The 17589-nt window shown below is 36.4% G+C and overlaps 1 long non-coding RNA gene across 2 annotated transcripts in view; it reads left to right on the plus strand.

The window, feature by feature from the left end:
* Window positions 1–5664, plus strand: part of LOC138145357 (uncharacterized) — a 13744-nt gene extending 8080 nt beyond the window's left edge. For both annotated transcript variants that reach the window (XR_011164197.1, XR_011164198.1), the window contains exon 4: window positions 2936–5664. This is a non-coding gene — a long non-coding RNA (uncharacterized lncRNA). The remainder of the gene's footprint in view (window positions 1–2935) is intronic.
* Window positions 5665–17589: the final 11925 nt, after the last annotated feature.

Below are 17589 nucleotides of genomic sequence, written 5' to 3' on the forward strand. Positions count from 1 at the left end.
GTGTGTGTGTGTGTGTGTGTGTGTGTGTGTGTGTGTGTGTGTGTGTGACCTCTTTATCAGTCTGGTGAAGTCTATGAACCCTTTTAAAGAATGTTTTTTAAATGTATAAAGTACATAGGATTACAAAGAAGATTAAAATATGTTGAAATATAGATATTAACATATTAAAAAATTGTTATTAAGTGGTTCAGAAAAGTAATAGCTGTCACTGAACTTCTTGACCAATGAAGCCTGTTCTCTCCAACCAACCATGATAGTTAAGCTAAAGTCTTGTATAATTGGAGAGCTTCTAATGGTCATGGCTGTGTTGAACATCATCTAGCACCTGCTCCTCCCACTGCCCCCTTCTTCCTTCAAAGCTTCTTTTTCAGAATCTTCTTTCTCCCCTGCTGTTGCTTCCCTGGTACCTTTCTGCTCACTGACTTAAATGAGTGTACTGACTCGTTTTTTACTTCAAATTGGGTGTATTCATTTTTTTAAAAATCACAACTCCTAAGGTTTCCCCTACCAAACTGAAGCCTCTTAAAAATACCAAAGATTTGATTTATGATTTTCTTAGTTTTATTCTTTTTTACTATAAAACATGTATATAAAAATTAGGGAAGAAAAGAGTGCCCATTTTGCTTTCTAGCTCATGGAGTTTTCAATAAAGTAGCTTATATTGCCTTGGGGTCTTTGACACTGTTTCTTTATGTTCATATCTTTCTAGTTTTTCCTTCCTTTTTTTTTTTTTTAAAGATCTTTCTCTGACTTTTTATAACAGTAGACTATTTCCAAGTTCTACCTTATTGACAAAGACTGAAGTCATCAAATCTCTGCTACTGATCATTTTCTTTCCAAAACTGTCCAAAATCCTATCTGGTAATGTTTTTCAGACATATGAGTAGTGTATATCAAAACATGGTTCTTTTTTCTTCATGTATTAGATATCAAAAATGCTCATCAATAATAACAATGATATCCCACATCATTTAACAATCAGTATTTTATTCCTTTACACAAAATCCATTTTCTATTCCTTTCATCATGAACTGCCCCTTAGAAAAAGGACCTGAAAGAGGCAGAATATCTTATATAAGACATTCAGTCAACAAGCATTTATTAAGCACCTACTATATTCCAGGCCCTGTGCTAAGTGCTGGGGTTACAAAAGAAATGCAAAAAGCATTTTTGAGACCTGCAAAAGATCTGCACACGGTCTAACATAGAGTCTAGTGCTTATCCAGAACATGAGGACAAATCTGTACAATATATACATATGTGTGTGTATCTATATCTAACCTTGTTTAAGGTGTTATAATACTCGATCCAGGACTTCATAAAATTTCACTAAATTTAATATATTTGTAGAAGCCATTATGGAAAGTCAAAACACATCACAGTCGGGGAAGGCATTGTTCTTGCTGCACCTGTAATACTGACTTAAAATAATACACACCCATTCCACCCCCAACTTGGCATTATATTGCTTTGTCAGCAAGTGTTGACAGAAGACACAGAGAAAACATTATTGAAGAGTCCAAACAACCCCCCCCCTTCAAACTAGAACATATTATATAGTTTGGGAAGGCTTGCTATGCAGTTAGGTGAAAGTACAGATGTTTCTAGTATGTCTTGTATTTGCTAGATGCAGTAATAGAGAAGATTTTTTTCTTTCATGAGTCACTAACAAAAGTGTATGACAGAGAAGATGTATTATTAGTAGTAAATGAATTTTCAAATAAAAATGTTCTATTGGGTGTGGGGGGGGAGGAACCTCTGCAAGTGGTTCCAAAATGGTGAATGTATTGACTGGAATGGAAAGATTCCAGGATTAGTTTATAGAAAAGGCACCAAGTGTCAAAGTCATTTACATATAGGTCATTATAGTAAAAGAAATTGTAGGCAGAACTGAATAGAGAGCTATAGGAGATGGCCTTATAAAACTAAGAACTTAAAGTAGCATTTTTATGTAGTGAGATGGGGAGTGACCATGAAAAACTTTCATGCCATGCAGAGGCTTATTGGTTATCTCATGGCAAAATACTCATAAAGAGATATGGAATTCAAAGATGAGTTGTACATCTTTTATTAAGATGTGTTCCAAATTTGCTGACCTCTTTTGTGATGGTATAAGGCTCTCAGTGTGACAATTAGCAGATATTGTTGGAGGTAAAAAGCACCCTAAATGTTTTCCTTTCAAGGCAAAACATGATATAATCATTGGAAAAGTGACGTTTTTTGGAGGGGAAAGAAATTTGTGATAGGTAAAGAAATATTTGGAAAGGTTTCATTATTATTTTACTGGGTTATTGAAAATGATGTATGTATATCATATATAAAGACTCTCCTACCTTCCCATTTAAATTGGAAAATGGATTTTCTAACTTGTTAAAAAAAAGTCTTCCAAAGTTTCAGTCGGTTTTAATGTTTTTTTTTAATATAAAAATATACCACCTTTCAATTTGTTTGCAAGAGCTATATCTACAAGATAGAAATTTGCTAAGTAAATTTTAATGAACATTTTCGAGACCAGTAGATGAGATTTAAAAATGACTATCATAATTCAGTAAGCATGGGGAATGATGCATGTATACACCTACATATATGTATGTTCAGCTCTGGCTATTGAAATGAAATATGAAAATCAATTGAGCCTAAAAGTAGACTTTCAATGATTGTATCACAAAATGATAAACTGAGATCTTAAAATATAATGAAGCATATTCAATAGCATTGTTCTCACTAAAAGTATCATTATTTTAGTGAGAATGAGTTTTTGTACCATTAATAAAATTATCAACTTCATTTTTCTCTAATACTTTAAGATTTCCGACATACATATGTTTTGGGGGTATATGATCAAGATTTTTTTTTGGTTGGGGGTGCATGATTAAAAAATTTGGAGACCTCTATCCTAGATGACCTGTAATATTTTTTTCCTCCCATTTAACAGGTTGCCTTAGAAACATGTCATCCTTCTAAGAAGTCCTATGCATAGTTTCCCAAACATATCCCCTCTTTGGATCACCTCCTTTTTGGATTCTCCTTTCCTGTCTTCAGGAAGGTAGCCAGGTACCAGTATGGTCTTCTCACTAACCCTCACTCCCTGAAATTGGAACTGTAAATCATAACCTCGGAAAATGAGCAAAAGAGAGCTTCTTAATCAACTTATTGATAAGGTAATTGGCCTTCTCAGCAATATCCTAAATAGGGTGTTTGGAGCTATTAAGGGAGGACCAGCACCTCCGAGGACTTGTTGAGCACTTTTTGGAGATATTCACCTACCTTTGGTGCCTACTTGTCACCCAACTCTCACCTCTGATCCCAAGAAACTGTAGCACACACAGTGTTAAACATACTGGTAAACCCTTTCTGAAGTCAGGCTAAACCAGGTTGAGGGTAGCCCATAGGCTTTAAACCTGTTGGTGAGTTAGGGGTATACCTATCCCAAGTATGTGAAGGCTTCTCCCAGAAGATGGGAACAATTTGTCCCAATGGCCATGAAGGAGGATGAAGGTTATGTGGAGCACAGAGTTTGGACAGACACGGAAGACATAAAGGTCATCAATCCCAGGCCATTTCTAGTATCCTGACTTTTGTCTTATCATTGGACTTTGATGGTTCTAGAAGAGGGATTGAGCCCCCACAAATCCAAAGTGAAGATATCTGTGCTGTCATTGGTCTTCAAAAATGAAGGAAGAACACCACCATCCTAAATACTGGAGGGCTTCCCTTTCTGCAGCATTTCAAGTACTTTGTCACCCAAACCTACCAAATATTTACAATCTATAGTTGAAAGAGACTTTTCTGGCTAAAAGTTCTGATTTTTGTCATGTGGCTTTGTCCAGGATGTGCCCTAGAATGAGACTGTTGCTTGTGCATTCCTTCTGATATAAACTGAGAATTTTTGTCAGAGTAGAGGTGGCCATGGGCTGGTCCAGAATGATTCATCATGGATTGAGAGGTAATTTGCCTCTTCTACTAATGCCAAGAGAATCAGCATTCTCTTTGGCTACCACACTGTCTTACAGCCACAGTGAGTGAGTGAGTGAGGGAGGGATAATTTGCTACTTGAGACCAAATTTCACCCAGGCTCCCATGGAAGAGCATCCCATCCCCATTTTGAGTAGCTGGAACATTTGAAAGTCATAGGACTTATTACAGTCAAGCTTTTACAGAGCTATCTTTGGGGCTTTGGCACCATTTCCAGAATATTTTGATACTGGTGAAGTCTTTTCCTGGGATTCTTAATGTTTCATAAAAAAATCGCTGACTTCTCTGGGCTTGGTCTCTTGGACATGGCTATGTCCCCCCCACCTCTTTTTTTTTTTTTTTTGAGGGGAAAATTCACCAGACCCAGGTTTTTGACTTTTTAGGTTCAGAAATACTGGGTAAGTTGGTAAGAAGAAAACCTCCCAGAGCCAAAGCCATAAAAATGGATTTATGAACTAGAATGCCAATTTATTAATTTATATGGAGATAGTCTTGGAGAAGTGACTGGTCCCAGAAATTCCCATAGCACACTTGTTCTGAGTGATTCACTAAAAAGAACAAATAAGAGATGGCTAGTGGATCATAGAACAAAGGAGCTAAATGTTCCTAAGGGATCCTTTTGTGGATTTAGGCTTTAATCTAGGAATATTCCCCTCTAAAGACCTTGGCCCTGTTATTTAGAATGAGGGTGCCTTATCTCCTCATGGGTATTGGAGATAAACTGATAAATTCTTAATCTCTAACTCTGGACAGTGTTCTTTATCCATTACCCAGACTTTCTGAGTTTATACACATTTGTCCTACCAAGTACCAACAATTAATTCTCAACCTTTTCCCTGATTGTAACTTGTTAACATGCCAATGACATTTTTATCGACTTCTACCTCACCATCTTGACCCTTAAAGGAAGCTTATTTCCAGATCAATGTCAACAACACTTTTGAGGCTCATTTCAGAGAAGACAAATCTTCTGGTTTGAAGGAGGTGGGGTAGTGGGGAGTGTACCTATGAAAAAAGGGTGGGCAGTCTAGCTGAAGCCAGGAGCTGAAAATAGAGGTGCCACAATCTCATGACTAGTGGAATCATGTGACCATAGAAACAGAAGGAGAAGTAAAAACTTGAGACTGACACAGAGGTTGTACCACTAGGGTGGGAAGAAGGATCCAAAGAAGCAGTATGAAGAGAGACATCGATGTGAAGCATTGGGGACATGTGTTATCCCTTCATATGTGTACATTGACCTTGCATGCACCCAACCTGTGTGGCCCTCCATATTTGTCTATATATGCCTCTTTGAGATACATTCCTTATGTGTTCATTCTCATGGTGTTTTGATTTGTTGGAGAACATACTCTGGGTTTGGGAGTAAAAAGCATGATTGCTACTTAAAAAAACTCCAACAACTAATCTATCTCATTAAATACCTTTTGCTTTGAATTAATTTTGTCCTTTGATTATTAAAAATAAGCACAACCATGTGGGCTTATGAGCTGTTGGTTTGAGTGAATGATTGCTCACATAATACTTTTATTTTTAATTTTTAAAAATTTATTTAAAATTTTCAATATTTCCTTAAGTTTTAAATTTTCCCCCTCCCCTCCTCCTCCCTAAGACAGCATGAAATCTGATATGGGCTCTACACATACATTCCTATTAAACACATTTTCAAATTAGTCATGTTGCATAGGAGAAAAAAAAAAAAAAGAAAAGAATCTGTTTCACTCTGCACTCTGACTCCATAATTCTTTCTCTGGATGTGGATGGCATTTTCCATCATGAGTCCTTTGGAATTGTTTTAGGTCCTTGCATTGCTGAGAAGGGCTAAGTCTATCAAAAGTGAATATTTTATATAGAATCAGACTGATCACTTCATTGGCAGAGGTATTTTCCTCTGCAACTTATAGATACCAAAGTTAGTGAATTACCCAAATCTATTCAGTTTGTGTGTCAGAGGAAGGACTCAAACCCAGAACTTCTTGGCTCCCTTTATCTACTATGTCATATAGAAAAGAGTGTGATGACAGAAAAATGGCTTTGCTTCAAAGAGAAGCAATGAATTGTGAAGAAATTCGGTGTTATTGTTGGAAGAAGGCTACATTTTCGAGTCAGAGGACCTGGGTTCAAGTCCCAGGCAAGACAAAATTGATTTTCTGGACTTTTCTATTCCTTATATGAGAATAAGGGAGTTGAATTAGGTGATTTCAAAAATATTCCTATCAAATTCAAATCTAATTCATTTAATCAACCTTGTTTGAAGTTAGTAATAAAAGACCAAATTAATTTCGGTCAAGGGCCTTGGCTAAGTTTGAACAGTTTTAGAAAGCCATTCAAAGTGCTGAACAAGTGAAAGGTTGTTTCCAGTTGACTTATAGTACCCTCATGGGTCTTACATAAAAAGCTTCAAATTAGATGGAAAGAATTGGAGAAATTGGAGTGTGTAGTTCTAATTAAACTCTCCTCCACCCCCTACCTCACCCTCTTCCCTCTTTGACCAGAGGAAGACGGTGTGTGCTTCAAAAGGTCCAAGAGATTCTGGACTTCCCATATTCCCATTGCTACCCTGGTGCTGTCCCTGGATCAGCTTGTGGTAGTGTTTGCACTGCGTGCCAAGGAAAGATGAGTGCAAATTCATCATGATTAAGGAAACTTCTTGAGCACGTTGTGAATTGTGGAAAAGGACTCCTAGCAACCAGAAAGTGTGAGTTACACCTTTGTTCTTTAAGCTTGAGGCTGCTTTCCCCTGGATTCTATATGTACTTGTGGGAGAATGTTTGGTGCCACTTTTGCTTACTGTATCACCTTATGTGATATGACTGAATAAATGATTCTCAACTGAATCGATGTGGGGGGGAAGCACAGTAGAGCACTAGAAAAGTCTTAAACCAATAATATTAGGGAATGAGCCTGATTTCTCAAGGTTATGTCTGCAACCCTAAGAGAAGACAAGCTTTGGGGATGCAAATTTTCACTGGGAGTGATAGTTGGAATGAGCATCTTCAGATCTCATATGAACTATATACATAACAAATGAGGGACTGTATGGATATAGGCATTATATCCTGTCAATACTCACTATTAATCAGTGAAAGATATGTTAATCAGTGAGAGAACTGGCTTAGTGTAGTAGCAAAGTGTGAATGGACGTTGAGTCAAGTGACCTGTGTTTAAGTCCTAGATGCAATGATTATGAACTTTGTTATCTCAGAAAAGTTGTTTAACTTCGGAGCTCCAATTATTTCATCTCTAAAATGGGATTAATGTTAAAAACCAGTTTGTAAAGATATGAAATCCAAACTGTGACAATGCTATTCTACTATTCACCTTCTAAATACACTAAATGATTAGTTGAAACTTTATTTTTAAAAAGATACATAACACAGAAGTTTAGAAAGAAATGTAAGTAGGCCAATTTTGGAAATGATATATTGAATTTGTTAAGTACTTAATGCAAGTTGTACATAATAAATATTTGTGGTTTTATGTATAATCTTTTTGTTCTCAACTTCATAATGAAATCATGCTTTCATTCTCAAATTAATAATAAAAAAGATTTCTTTAAATAAAAAAAAATTCCTGGTCACAAAAACCTCTAAAAGTACATGTAATTGGGACACCAAAGAAAATTTAACAAACATTTGAAGCAGGTCCACATAATAGAAGAACTATAAGAATGTGACACACTCCTGTAAAAATAGTATCTGGAATGCTAAAGTTAAGAATGAGCTGAAGCTGGTGAAAGAAGCTAAGGACAATAAAAAAGTTAAAAAAAATTTTATATTGGGAGAGAAAGGAGGATCAAAGAAGGAATAAGACCTTTGCTTGAAGTTGATGGGATGATGATAACTAACAACAGAAAAGACAGAACTTTTCAGTCCTTACTCTGTTTCTGTCATCTCTACAAAGGAGAATGACTTTTATTCTCAAAATGACAGAATAAAGATAAATCATAGAAATGATATTCAACAAAAATAATACTTGAGATAAGGAGATAGTAAGAGAGCATCTTTGTTTAATTCAAATTGTCTGAACCAGATAAATTCTATCCTTGAATCCTGGAAGAATTGGGACATGGGATCACTTTCAGTGATATTTGGTAGGTTGTGGAAAATGGTAGATGTGCCACAGGGATGGAAAAAGATGAATGTTCCAGTGTTCAAAGAAAGAAGAGAACAGAGTACAGACTCTAGGTTAGTGATCTCGACTGGAATAATTCTGGAATGGATCATGAAAAAGATGGTTAGTGAACTCCTAGAAAGGAAGGTAGAAATTCTAAAGAGTTAGCATGACTCCATCAAGAATAGGTTATTTAAGATTAAATCACTTCTTTTTGACAGGATTATTTAGCACTTGAGGGGAATTCTGGGGATATAGTTTACCTACATTTTAAACAAACTTTTGGTGAAATATCATACTATTCTTATGAAGAAGACAGAAAGACATGGATTAGGCAATAATGAAACCAAATGGTTTGAGAATTTGGATGGCCAAATTCAGGGTAGTTTTTAATGATTCACTACCAATGTGATTGGGGCAAGGAGTCTCTAGTGGAGTACTACAGGGTTCTGAGCTTGGCACTGTGCTGTTTAATATATTTATTTTTGACTACAGATCAATATTTATAGATTGGTATATCTATGTGTACATACAAATTGTGTATCACATTTAAAGATGACACAAAGCTGAGAGGGAGAGCTAATACATCTGATGACAGAATTAAAATCCTAAAGGACCTTGACAGGCTACAGCATTGAGTTGAACCTAATATAATTAGATTCAGCATGGACAAGCATAAAGTATTTCATTTGAGTATAAAAATTAACTTCACAAGTTTGAGATGGAGGAGGCATGGATAGAAGTTTTGGAAAAGATCCTGGAGTTTTAGTGGACTACAAGCTCAATATGAATCAACAGTGAGATGTGATGGCCAAAACAGCTGATCCAAACTGGGACTATATTAAGAGGACATAGCTTGTAGGAATAGAAAGATGATGATGGTCCCACCATACTCCACACTTATCAGAACTCATTTGTAATATTTTGTTCAATTCTGGGTACCACAATTTAAGAAAGATATGGATAAATTGGAGCACGTTGAGAGGGAACAACAAGGATGATCATGGACCTCAAGTTCATGACATGTGGAATGGTCAAAGGAGTTGAGCACATTTGACCTGGAGAAAAGAGGACTGAAGGGAAGTGATGATAGTTGTGTTCAAGTATTTGAAGGAGTATCACAGGGAGCATAGAGGAGCACAGGCCAGTGGGACTCTGATCCTGATGGCTGAATAAGCCCTCTCAGCTGAAGAGCCTGCTATCAGGCCTGGATTGGTTCCCCACCCCCCAAGCATTATGTCCTTGTGATAAGTGTGGTATGCACCCCCCCCCCCCAAACAAGAAAGCACACAGTGTTCTCAGGTGATAAACATAATGTTGTAACTGGGAAGGAGCGCTGTATAAAAGCTTGTGCTTGGGATAATAAAGTTGGTTCTGTTTTCCATCACTCTTGGAGTCCCATCTTTTGTGCACTCTCTCAGCCTCTGGGTAAGCAACTCTTTTTCAGCCCTGCTGGGATGAAGGGCTCCCCATGATGGAGATTTAGTTGGACTTCTTCCATTTGTTTTTAAGGAGAAGAAGCAGGAACAATGAGTAGAAGTTGCAAAAAGGAAAATAATCTTGCTGTTGGGAAAAATTTCCTAATGATTAGAGCTCTCAAGAAGTGGAATGTGTTGTTCCAAGAAGTGATGGGTTTGTTTTCCTCAGATGTCTTCAAACAGAGGCTGGAAGTCTACTTGTTGAATATGCTATAGTGGTAGTTCCTTTGGTGTATTGAACAGGCAGAATGATTGCTGAAGTCTCTTCCATTTAACAAATTTTGTGATTCTGTGAACTTTAAATGCCTATCCTGTACCAGGCATGATGGAAACTATGCCCACAGAGTCATTGCTATAAACATTTGACAATCCAGTTATTTGCCTGCAAGTACAACATATATATGTTTATATATGTGTATATATAAACATATATGTTTAATATGTGTATATATAAACATATATATGTATATATATGTGTGTGTATATATGTATATATAAACTTGGGAACTCTATATATGTATATAATATAGAGTTCCCAAGTTCTTGTGGTCTTGCTGCTAATTTTAGATATTCTTTTGTAAAGAAGTCAAGATGCAGAACAGAGGAAATGCCATGTGGGACTCATGGAGGGTTATAATGAGGGTATCTCAGGACTGTATTTTGGATCATTTGAGCTTGGCCAGGACCAGAGGATGGTGGAGGTAATTATATGGGGAGCCAATGGTGAGATTGGTTCTGAGCTGTTAATGAAGAAGAGCTGGGAAGAATGAGATACAAGATGGGTTACATAAATAAATAGAGCAATGAAAAAGAAAATTTAAGAGTGAGAGAATGCTAATAACTGGAATGGGGTGGGGGAAGAGGAAGGTGGCCAGAGCAAAATCTTATATAGAACTTGAGGAGATGATAAGGAAGTTCATTCTAAATTTGGGGGCCCATTTGTTCAAAGGCAGAAAAGTGGGAAAGCAGCATCTGAGCAAGTTTTATTTATTGGCCATGTGTCTTTTGTTTTAGAAAATGTGGTCAGCCTACTGGACAATGCTTCTAACTTAGCCTTGTTAGAATTATTATATATTCTTAAAAAAAAATCTTTTTCTTTAAAAATATAGTAGAATTCTATTACATCAATAGTATTGAGGAGGCATGAATTAGCAACCTAGGCAAATCATCTTATATCAGGCCTTTGACACGTTGGAGGTGTATGAGAAGGCATATTTTATCTTTGCTATATCTGAATCTATATAATACAAAGGATTGTTCTAAAATTGCCTTCTATTTTTCTAAAATTTAGGTACCACCAGAGGAGGTTAGCTTCCTTTGCCTCTAAATGATCCAAATTAGTTAAATTTTGCTCTTTGGATTCTTTATCCTCTTATGCTGGAGATACATCTATCCTGTCTACTACACTTAATATTCCAGAGGAATTGGACCTCTTCTTTTATTTACCCTTTTAGTTTTTCAGAGTCAAAGGTGTTTTTCACCTAGCGCCAATGCAATATTTACAGTGCCCACAATTACTATAAATATAACTGTATGGTACTTGATTTCAAAATATAACAGACTCTCCATATAAAGGACAGAAGCAAAACATTTTTTCAGACACCAGAAAACTAAATCCCCAAACCAGAAAACCAGTTCCATCATAGTAGCAAAGAAGTTAATAAGCCATAGCAGCACAAAGAGCCACAGTATCCATTAGCTTTCCCACAAACCAATATTTTTACTCACAAGCCTGATGGACTCCCTGAGACACATGCTTTCCTCCTCCCAGTCTAGCTAGCTCTGACTCCCAGTTTCCTGCAGGCTCTGTTCCAACCTTTAGCAAACTCCTTCTACCACAGGCTCCATGTGATTACATTCAGCCTATGATGGGACAGAGTTTATTTTCAAAGCAGGGAAGATCTTCAAATTCCCTTAGGCTTATTAAGGGGCAGGGAAAATCTTTATATTCTCTTTTCCATTACAGAAAGTCTATTGCCCTTTCAGCTCTCATAGCCTTATAATTATTTTACTACTATTTCCAGAGTTTCCAATCTTGTGTGAAATCTTTCTAAAAGGGAGAATAATGTAGTGAGGATGATGGTGATGGTTATTCCTGTCTGTACTGCAAGGGTAGAATATTTTTTCTGTCTTCTTGCAATCTTTTTTCAACCTATTTTGTATTTTATGGAAGCTCCTTACTTTCTTCTCTCATGCCATTGTGTCCTGTACACTTACTAGGATTCTGCCCTCTCTTCCCTTTGAGGAGCTTATGGGGATTGAATATAGAGCCCATTTGCTCTTTATATGTGTTTGCCTCATGACAGTCCTCTGACATAAGGGAGTTCTTCCTGGGATGACAGAAGTTCCTCTTTTGATTCTTGCTTTCTTGGACTGGGCTCACAGTGTCCAAGCCCTTTCTGGAGGTACAGCTGTCAAAAAAGAATGTCTTCAGGGACTGATTTATGCTTAAGGAAAGGCCCATGGCCCAGCTCTTAATGAGTTAATTTACCATGGAAAATATGTCATAAGAATGGGAGATAGTTTAATAATCAAGTTTTATTACAAATAATAGGGAAGAGTGGGAAAGGTGAGAGAAGGGGACCCAATGTGTGTCAGACATATACTTAGTAACATAGAATCAAACTCATATAAGGGTAGCACTGAGTTGGGGAGCGACAGAGGCATGAATCCATTCAGGTGGGAAAGCTTAGTCCCATAGGAGCATCATGTTCCCAGGGAGAGGAAGTGTGATCCAAGGGAGGGGAGATATATTCTCAACTATTCTTCTGAGAGTGGGATACTTAAACCCTGATTTTAGTGGCTGCCTGGAGCTGACCAATTTGTAGTATTTTTCTGTGGTCTAATCTTATAGCAATGATTTCCATGCACACATTCTATGACCTACAGCTTCCCTTAAAAAGAAGATTGTCATATCTTGAGACAACCATCAGACATTATCTTACAACAATATTGCTATACAATATTTTTCATAGAATCATAGAATATTTGAACTGGAAATACATAAGTAATTGTTTAGTTTAGCCACTTTATTTTTCAGACGAAGAAATTGAGTCCCAAAGATGTTAGGCATGTAGCACCTGGATTCCCCTCAGAGGTGGATCTCCCAAAATAGCTACTATAGGTTTGAGGTACTTTTTGGGTCAACATCATTCAAAGCCACAACTCACAAGACCTCAACTGTTATTTTTACTTTTACTGGCCAGAGGACATAGTTCAAAACAGAACATTTAATAAACAGCATAAAAAATAAGAAAATATTCCCTAGGTACATATGGAATATAATCTGCAGTTGCCTTCCTAACCATTAATGAGAACATGTGTGACCAGATAACATATATGGAAACCCACATGTCAGGATGGCCATGATATATGAATGGAGCACATATGGAGAAAGAGGGGTGACCAGGGCAGTTCCAACTTCCAATGCTACAGAGCTATTAAGGCCCTCTGGGCATAGCATCACTTTTGTGTTAAGTGTCTGAGACCAGATTTGAACTCAGGTCCTCCTGACTCTAGGGCTGGTGCTCTATTCACTGCACCACCTAGCCACCCCTATAGCATCACTTTTTGATGGGTATTACATATCTCTTCTCTTCCAAACATATCTTCTCCTCTGGGTATGTTGTCTTTACTGGGCATTCCCTTTGTTCTGCATATCACATCTCTGTGCTCTTTCATGTCATCTTTTTTGGGTATTTTTTTTAGTCTCATAGTTCCTGAGATGTAGAGTTACCATTTGCTGGACTTCAGATATTTAGATTTTTTAAGACCAGCTTCTGTTTTCTACTATGATGTATCTCAGTTGATAGTTCAACTGGGATGCTATGGTTAGAATGTCTCTCCCTAATAATAACTATAGCTTTTTAAATCAGAAGCCATGGGTTATTATAAATATCAAAGGGTCATCAAGTCCAGCCAATTGGTAGTCAACAAAAGCTAACAGAATGCCCTTGGGCATTAGTTAAAAGAATAGACTTAACAGCCACGTCCCAGACAACTAACTGCCTTTGCAAGAGCAGTCCCAGATTGTGTCCTCCAAATCTATTTTGGAGATTCTGCTTAAAACAAGCAAACATGCAGATTGTGGGGACTCTAACGCCAGGGTGAGTTTCACTCCTAAGATTATCTTGGTTGTTGTTCAGTCATGTCCAATTCTTGATGACCTCATTTTTGGGTTTTCTTGGCAAAGACACTGGAGTTCCTTCCTCATTTTACAGATGAGGAAATTAAGGCGAATGGTTAAATGAGTTGCCCAAGGTCACACAGTTAGTAAGTGTCTGAGGCCAGATTTTAACTCATGAAAATGAGTCTTCCTGATTCCAAGCCCAGTGCTCTATCCACTGCACCACCTAGCAGTCTCAGATTATTTTGGATTGGCATGCAAAGTTAGGTCAAGAGCACAAGCTTAGATGAAGTCAAAGTTTTTGTCCTCCCAGTCTTGGTCTATATTCCTCTTTTTATGATGTGTTTCTGACAGCTATACAAATTTGCTGGCTATTATTATTTTTTGTTTAATTTGGCTCCACACAGATTTTCTGTCTATATGCACAGAAGTATTATCTCTGTACATATGAGTTGCTTGAGGACAGACAGAACTCAAATCTCCCTCTCATGGTCCTCTTTTCTGTTTTACCCTGTTAACAATTGTATTATTCTTTTTGTGTCTTGTACTAAACCTTTTTGTTCATAACAAGGTTAAAAAAGAATTGTTTTATCACCTTCATATTTGGATAGCAAATCCTTGGTGCTTACTTTCCAAGATGTTGTACATATTAGGTAGCAAACAGCTTAGTCTGCACAAAATAAATTGATCCTGGGTTGCTGAGATTAGCAAAAATTACTTAGCCAAACAGAGAAAGAGTTTAAATTAAAATAGAGACACAATTGTCAACTGTGTTAAAGATCTGGCTGGGCCTTCCTAAGCAGAGAGAATCAGAGTGAATTGTTTTGAAATTGAATTCTAAACATATGCTTATTAGGTGTACAGTGATTTAATGTTTGACTATGTTTTTGCTAACTAAATATTTCATGAAGACAGCCTAGTAAGAAGTGAAAATCTCCAACACGAAAGAGAATCTGGCATATCATGTAGCCTCTGCACCAAAATAGGATTATATCCAAACAATCCAAGTCAGACAATTGCTTTTAAGTTTTTTAGAGAAATTCCATTACCTTTCTCAGTCTGTTATATGTCTTGCCATAAGAAAGATAGGTCTGGCATCCATGCAAAAGTTTAAATTGGGGGAAGAGAGTAGGGTGGAAGGATCTCTTAGGAAGGAATTGTATTATAAAGCAGCAATCATCAGAACTACTTGGTACTGGCTAAGAAATAGAGTGGTGGATAAGTGGAATAGGTTAGATACACAAGACATAGTGGTCAATGACAATAGTAATCTACTGTTTGATAAACTCAGAGTCTAGCTTCTGGGATAAGAAATCATCATTTAACAAAAACTTCTGGGAAAATTGGAAACTAGTATGACAGAAACTAGACATAGACCAACATCTTATACCATATACCAAGATAAGTTAAAATGGGTAATAAATTTAGATATAAAGGCTGATACTATAAGCAAACTAGGAGAGCAAGCAATAGTTTACCTGTCAGACTTATGGAGAATGGAAGAATTTATGACCAAACAAGAGATAGAGAACACTATGAAATGCGAAATGGATGATTTTGATTATATTGCATTGAAAAGTTTTTTCACAAACAAGGTTAATACAACCAAGAAGCAAAAAGCTGGGGAACAATTTTTACAACCAGTGTCTCTGAAAAAGGCCTCATTTCTAAAATATATAGAGAATGGAGTCAGATTCACAAGAATATGAGACATTCCCCAATTGATAAATAGTCAAAGGATATAAACAGGCAATTTTCAGAGGAAGAAATTAAAATTATCTATAAAATGCTCTAAATCACTATTGATTAGAGAGATGCAAATCAAAACAACTCTGCAATACCACCACACACAACAGATTGGCTAACATGACAAAACAGGTAAATGATAAATGTTGGAGAAGATATGGGGAAATTGGAACACTAATACATTGTTAGTGGAGTTGTGAACTGATCCAACCATTCTGCAGAGCAATTTTAAACTATGCCCACAGGGTTATAAAATTGTGCATATCCTTTGACCTAGTGATACCACGTCTAGGTCTGTGTCCTAAAGAGATCGTACAAATGGGAAAAGGACCCATGTATACAAAAATATTTATAGTATCTCTTTCTGTGGTGGCCAAGAATTAGAAATTGAGGGCATACCCATCAATTGGAGAATGACTGAGCAAGTTGTTGTATATGAATGTATTGATAAGAAATGATGAGAAGACAGATGTCAGAAAAAACCTGGAAAGGCTTATATGAACTGATGCTGAGTGAAGTGAGCAGAACCAGGAGGATGTTGTACGGATTTAACACCAACACTGTGTTATGACTGACAGCAATGCAAGGATCTAAGACACCTCCAAAAGACTCATGATGGAAAATGCTATCCACATCCAGAAAAAGAACTTTGGAGTCTGAATGCTAGTGGAAACATATTATTTGCTCTCTTTTTTTGTTGTTTTGCTTCTTCTTTCTCATGGTTCCACCCATTGGTTCTAATTCTTCTTTGTAACATGACTGATGTGAAAATATATTTAATATGAATTCATAAGTAGAGCCTATATCAGATTGCATGCTGTCTTGGGCAGGAAGGAGGAGAAGGAGAGGGAGAAAATCTAAAACTCAGTCTTATGAAAGTGAATGTTGAAAACTAAAAATAAATAAATTAAAAAATTAAAAAAATAATAAGCCTTCCTCTGACCTAGAACACATAATAAAAAAGCAAGGAATTATGGTAGTTTATGTTTATGGTAATAATTATTAAGCATTTTAAAGTGTTTACTATGTGCCAGGAACACAGTAATACATGTATATCATTTATAAACGAATAAACATACACACATCTATTTTTTACCTACTAATGCATACATGTTATCTTCTTCCCTAATAGAAGGTAGACCCCTTAAAATCAAAGACTGCTTAATTTTTGTCTTTTATCCTTAGGGCCTAGAGTGACCTCAGAGGTCTGTGATTCTGTGATCTAATTTAAGGAAATAAATGGACACAAATTGCCTAGGATGGGGATATAGGGACGAACTACACTATGTAGTGGAGACACTGCTCATAAAGAGGAAACATATTTACCAATCAACAAGTGTCTATTAAGCTTCTCTAAGGTGCCAAATATTCAAAGGTATTGTGGATACAAAGACAAAGAATAAAACATCCTTTTTCTCAGGAAACTTATATTTCCAATAGAGGAAACAATAAATACACATACAATCAATACAGAATAAATACAAATAAAAATAGAATAAATACACATAAATGTAAGGTAATTTTGGAGGTAGGGCACTAGTAGAAGGTGAGGTCAAAAAGACTTCATATGGAAGGTAGTACTTGACCTGTGTGTTAAAGGCAGATTTGCCTATCAGAGTGGTATTGAAGGTTTATTGAAGTTGAGGTGCCCTATATATATATTCACTCCCATGGCTATTGAGTAGATTAAAATTGGTGCTCTACCTAGGGAGTAAAAAAAAATCAAACCAAGGCACTTTCTTTGCTAAAATCTCTTTTTGCTTGATAATTCAGCTAATAGTTAAATCTTCCTTACTGGCCTGGGACCTATTGCTCACTTCCATACTCTAATAAGACATAAAATAGTTGTCTTCTAATTTAATTCATAGTGAGACCCGTGGAGATTTGTTTGAAAAATTGAAAGCAGAATAGAGTACTTAATATACAATCTACCTTACTGAAGCCCAAGTGACTTTTTCCTTGTTAACAAGGTGGATTAAGAAGTGATATTTAAATTTGTGGCAATATTAAAATAAATGATTCATTTTCAGATAAGATGCTTTTGGGCTAGCTTTAAGTGTAAATACTTTAAGGGATTTTATTTCAAAAATATAACAAAATGTTTATATCCTTGGTTATATAATCTTTCTAGTTTTCCTTTTTGCTAATCAA

This window comes from Petaurus breviceps, unplaced genomic scaffold (genome assembly GCF_028583685.1).
Source record: "Petaurus breviceps papuanus isolate PSGF00001 unplaced genomic scaffold, PetGlider_PUasm1.0 90734, whole genome shotgun sequence".
Classification (NCBI taxonomy): Eukaryota; Metazoa; Chordata; class Mammalia; order Diprotodontia; family Petauridae; genus Petaurus; species Petaurus breviceps.